This window comes from Lycium barbarum, chromosome 9 (assembly GCF_019175385.1).
Source record: "Lycium barbarum isolate Lr01 chromosome 9, ASM1917538v2, whole genome shotgun sequence".
Classification (NCBI taxonomy): Eukaryota; Viridiplantae; Streptophyta; class Magnoliopsida; order Solanales; family Solanaceae; genus Lycium; species Lycium barbarum.
This window is the reverse complement of record NC_083345.1, coordinates 124550028-124555642: the sequence shown is the minus strand read 5'-3', so window position 1 is coordinate 124555642 and position 5615 is coordinate 124550028.

The window sequence follows — 5615 nt, the reverse complement described above, 5'->3', positions numbered from 1 at the left end:
GAAGAAAGGGGGTCAGTACGAAATATGTACTGAGTATGTAAAGCACGGAGTACAGAAATATGAGCCAAAACTGAAAGCAAACCAGATATCAAAAGGGAAGTACCAATCAGTATGTCCAAAATCCGTATCAAATCATATACATATACATAATGCAAACGAAATCATGCAAACGCTCGAGAACGTGGTCGCCACTCCGACGCTGGCGCCACACACAGCATAACACCAGAAGGTTTTGAATCTCCGTACATCCCCGAACACAAACATAAGTGAGCGTATCGCATCACTAGCCATATCACAGCATAACTCCAAACGGAACCCGGCCCTATGGCGAGGCCTCGGGAACCGTAACACAGCATACGGCCGAATTATCATAGGGCGCACGAATCATAACCGGCCCGGGAACCGGTGAACGAAGTCAAAATAAGGCACGAGCGGAGTCGTGAGCAAACAAATGCAATTTTATATTTCAAAATAGCCTTTCAAAACTTAATAATCTCATAAGTCATTTCATAAACCAAAATAGTCGAATGATTAGTTCATACGAAAGTTTATCTCACAAATTGTTTCCAAAGTGGTACGTATGGCTCAACGAAACTTAACATATCATAATAGTCAAAACATATTTCATAGAGGGAAGTTTCAAGGTCAAAGATCTCATGTCGGACTTCATCCAAAAAGGGAGCCCAATAGGACAAATAGGGCGTCTCGGGGTTAGCGGGCCCACCTCGAGTCAAATTGAGGTGGCGAACATAATTTACGAACATTTAAAGGCCAAAAGATCATACATAATGATTTCAAAGTAACCCGATCACATTTCGATAGGTTTCGAACATTTGGTTGCATTCTAGCCAAAATAGAGCCTTTAGGCTTCAATTGAATTGAATGAATAGTAGTCGTTTTGTAGATCGGGTTTCGAGGAGCAGAAAGGCTCCGGAGGTTCCACAATTCACCTAACATACTAAGACTTGCCAAACGAAGAAGTGGGAAGCTTTACATACCTTATAGACGTCTTATGCTCTCCCAAAAATCAAATCCCGTTTCGTCCGAAATCTGCAAATGGTCAAAGTTACCAATTTGAGATTCTTAGGCTTAAAGTTCCATTAACTTGATTTTTTTTTTGTCTACCGAAATTTCGGCAGCATTTCCCCTATAAATCTAACATCCCCGAGACTTAGCTCGGCTCCAAATACACCAACAACAACAACCCAAACATCACAAACAACATAAATCACAATCAAATCATTCTAACTTCAAAGTTCTACCTTACTACACAAGTTGACAATCTTTCATTCAAACTTCACAATTCCAAATCTATATCCACATTATTGTATTCATTCACTCGTTCAAGATTATGCAATCACATCCCAAATATATTCCAAACCATGTACAAAATTTCCCAAAATTCATTACTTTCCATATTTCTTTCTAAACATCAAAACTTACAACGAACGTTCTAACTTGCGTCGTTTCATTCCGAATTTACTAACATCAATCATAAGTCATATTTAAAGTCTTTAGTATCATAAATATACAATGATATACGCAAATATACAAAAGGTATACACTTTCCCGTAATGATCCGAAATCCTTTTCCAACGCCAATTCAATTCCTTAAACGTTCATTTACGACATAAAGGCCACAACGACACATTGAACAAACTAAACAAGATCAAATTCACTACTCCTCCCACACCAATATGGCTCACGGCCGAACACACCCTTCACACACACACACGGCCATGCTCAACACAACACAATTCCATAATCTTCATGCAACTTTAATCACTACCACATATATACCCATTTCATAACATAAAAACATAGAAATCATACCTTATTCTTGAAATTCCGATTTGCCGCAAACGTCGCTCTTTCGCTTAACTAATTATATCACGTCGGATAGCGTCTTGAGTACACTACAAATATGGAAAGAACAAGATTTTTGGATCACAAACAAGAGCTAGAAATTTTTTCTTTCTCTCAAAGGGGGTTCGGCCGAGAGGGAGTAATAGCTCAAAGTTGAGTTGTGTTTTATCTTCTTGCAATTTCTAAAGAGTAGAATTGATATATATCCAAATTAAGGGTCATGTGAAAGTCACATGACCACTTAATATGGGGCTTGGGCCAAGCCTTTGGCCGGCCACCCCCTAATTCTTGGGCCTACATTTTTTTTCTTTTTCCTTGGCCCAATCCATTGAAGTCTCGTTTTGTAATTCCCGAAACTAATTTCCGAAATTCCAAATTTACCCTCGGCCTTCCCCAATGACTTAACACCAATAGTTTCATAACCAACATAGTCATGTCAACTAGAATCAAAATATTTCCTCATAACACACAAGTCTTAATTATTTTCAAGATTTCCAATTATGCGAAAACACGGGACATAATAGCATAGTCCCACCATATTGGACCATACAGAATCCAACGAAAGGTTGGTCAATTGGCTTATGAGCTTGAGTTTCCACATGACTTGATTATTGTGCATCTAGTGTTTCATGTGTCCATGTTGAGAAAGTGTGTGGGAGACCCGTCATTGATTGTCCCGACTAATAGCATAACAGTCAATGATAATTTGACTTATGAAGGAGTCCCAGTGAAAATCCTTGATCACCATGTTCGCAAGTTGAGGATTGAGGAGGTGGCCTCAGTAAAGGTTGTGCGGCGAAGTCAGAAAGTTGAAGAGGCTATATGGGAAACCGAAGAAGACATGAAGTCCAGCTATCCCTATCTCTTTGAAAAATCAGCAGAAACCGGTGAAGGTACTGTACCTTCCCCTCTCAGATCTTTCCTTTTACAGTTTCTTCATTATCAGTATTCAGCCTGTTAGACAGTCAGCTTAGTAGTTGTTCAGTTCAACAGATAATTAAGTTCAGACCCTTTTCAGTTCAGTTATCATGTGCTCATGTCAATTAGTGTGCACATGTCTCGGCAGTCACTCTTTATCAGAATCCATCATTCGAGGACGAATGATCCCAAGGGGGAGATAATGTTACACCCCGTATCTTGGAACTAAGGTTAGACTCATATCATTAGAGTTTTAGTGGAAAAACTGAACGTTCGAACGTTTTGTGAAAATGGTTGATAGGCCTACTTCGGGCAGCGATAACTCCTTGATTAGTTGGGAATTTGGGAAAGTACCCTCAATGAAAGTTGTAGTACGTAGCAATACCTTTCTAACGATATAAGGACCAGGCCAATAAGAGATCGGAGCAAGGAGATATGATCGTCTCAATATGACTAATAGTAAGGCACTTAAAATTCTATAGAATCGGCTAAGTTTTCGATACGTCTGCCTTCTAGTCAAATTTCGTGAAAATCCGTTAGGAATGTGAGGACAATTGAAACATGAAAGTTGTATCACTTTGAAATATCTTTCCAACGGTATATTGTGGAGCCCAAACAGAGCTGTGTACAAGAAGTTATGTCCATTTTACCGAACACTGTGCGGAACCGACACAGGTCCGTTGAGAGGGCGCGTGCGGGCACGTGCGGGCGCGTGCATTGGCCCCGCGTCGCACGACGATCATACAAAAACCCCCTCTCTTAATATTGACCTGCAGATGGTCGTGTGCTGCATGTGCGTCGCGGGCCCATCGCATAACAGGGCCGGATTCGGGTAAATATTCGGGATTTCGCGTTTTAAGTTATATTTAAGGTTGGGGTTTATTTTCCTAACACACCTAGTCACGAAAAATCACCCTAAAGTCAGAGAGAATAGGTCCCAAGCTTCAAGAACCCTAGAAGGTAAGTTTATCATGATTCTAAATTAAATTCAAGTCCCTAATCTCTTTCTAACTTGAGTATACCCTTCTAATCGATAGAGTTGTGAGTGGAACATTATTGTTGGGCGTGGAAACCCTAGAACTAGAATTCAAGACGATTGAACGTCAAAAAGGTAATTCTTCTACACTCTAATCATTCATACTAGTGAATTGATGAGTTCTTGGGAGAATAGTAAATGGGTTTAGTAAAGAGAATTACACGAACTATAGTAGGGTTTTGGATTGTTAACTTGAGATTGTTATAATCATATGGGTGATGGAGAATGATGTTAATTACACCCAATTGAGATTGTAGAATCACCTAGAAGTAATAGAATGAGAATTGGGTGAAGAAATCACCATTAATGGAGATTGTGGAGCTTTATGCCCACTAAGTATTTGATAAAATACTTAGATGACTAAAAGCATGGATATTATTGCTAACATAGAATCCTTTTGACTTGTATTGATATAGATCAAAGTTGAAAGGGTTGACGAACATTGTATTACGCTCAAAGGCTGGAATTAAGGTATGTGAGGCTAACTATCTACGTTAGGGAATGTTTGTTACACTTCAGAAATTTCTCCGTACTTGTGTGATGAGTGGAATGATGAAAATTTAGTGAATGATGTTTTATTAAGTCGGGAATGGCTAATTAAGAATTTTTGGAAATGAGAAAGTCGCGGAAAATTTTTCAACACAGTGGTCGTATATGGCACTATACGGCCCGTAAAGTGATTTACGGACTGTATAGTGCAGTCGTCCTCCAGCTTGTCAAAAATCTCAACATTCTGTAAATGTTGAATATGGTCAAATACGACCCAGTTTACGGCTCGTAAACTGGTTTACGGACCGTAAACCAGGTCGTAAACTACCATGTCCGTCAGCCAAACTTTCTGTCTTTGAAATGGTTAAATACGACTTGGAAGACGGCCCGTAAACCTCAGTCGTAAATCGCCATAATCCCCAGCCAAACTTTCTGTTTTTGGGAATGCTTAAAAACGACCACAGTGGACGGACCGTAAATTAAAATACGGTCCGTATATGGTGGTTTACGACCACTGTTCACCCCGACGAGAATTCATTAAAGATCAGATTTTGTGATTTTAAAAAGGGACTTAGGCTTCATATTCCTTCATTATTCACCCAACAACTCAAGAGACCTCTAGAACATTCCAAATAATTCCTCCACAAGAATTCAAGAGAATTAAAGGGAATATCAAGACCAACAACATTAATTTCATGGAATCAAGTGTAAGAACACATCAAAGGATCTTCTAAGTCAAGAAATTCCCAAGAAGGTGGAACTAGGGTTGTGGCTAATTGAAGTATTTCAACTTAAGGATTGTTCAACCATCATCCAAGGTAAGTTTTATGATTATTCCATGTTGTTTGAAGTATTGAAAAGCTTAGACACTTGAAATGTAAAAGAACATAGAAATGGGTCATTATTGAGTGAATAGTGGCATGAATGAATGATAGTGGAATTGAACTATGAATATTGAAGTGTTGTGAGTAATAATACATTATAAATGATGTTTTATCATGAAACAAGCATTAAATGCATGAAAACGCAAGGATGAGCTAGAAGTAGAAATAAAGGAAAATTGGAGGAAAATGGTGGATTTTTCCAAATGTACGTAAATGACGATTGTCGATCATGATACTGCGAATAATATTATGAATATTGGGAGTTGATATAGAACGTGAGAAAAGTGGCATGAGCGAAGGAAGCGTTGCCCAACTTTTCCTAGAATGAGCGATGCGTTCTTGTAGTTAGTTTACTAATGTTGATCCGAATTCTCTTATGAAGGTAACGACGTGATATCGACGGAGAACAAGCGAGCGATATC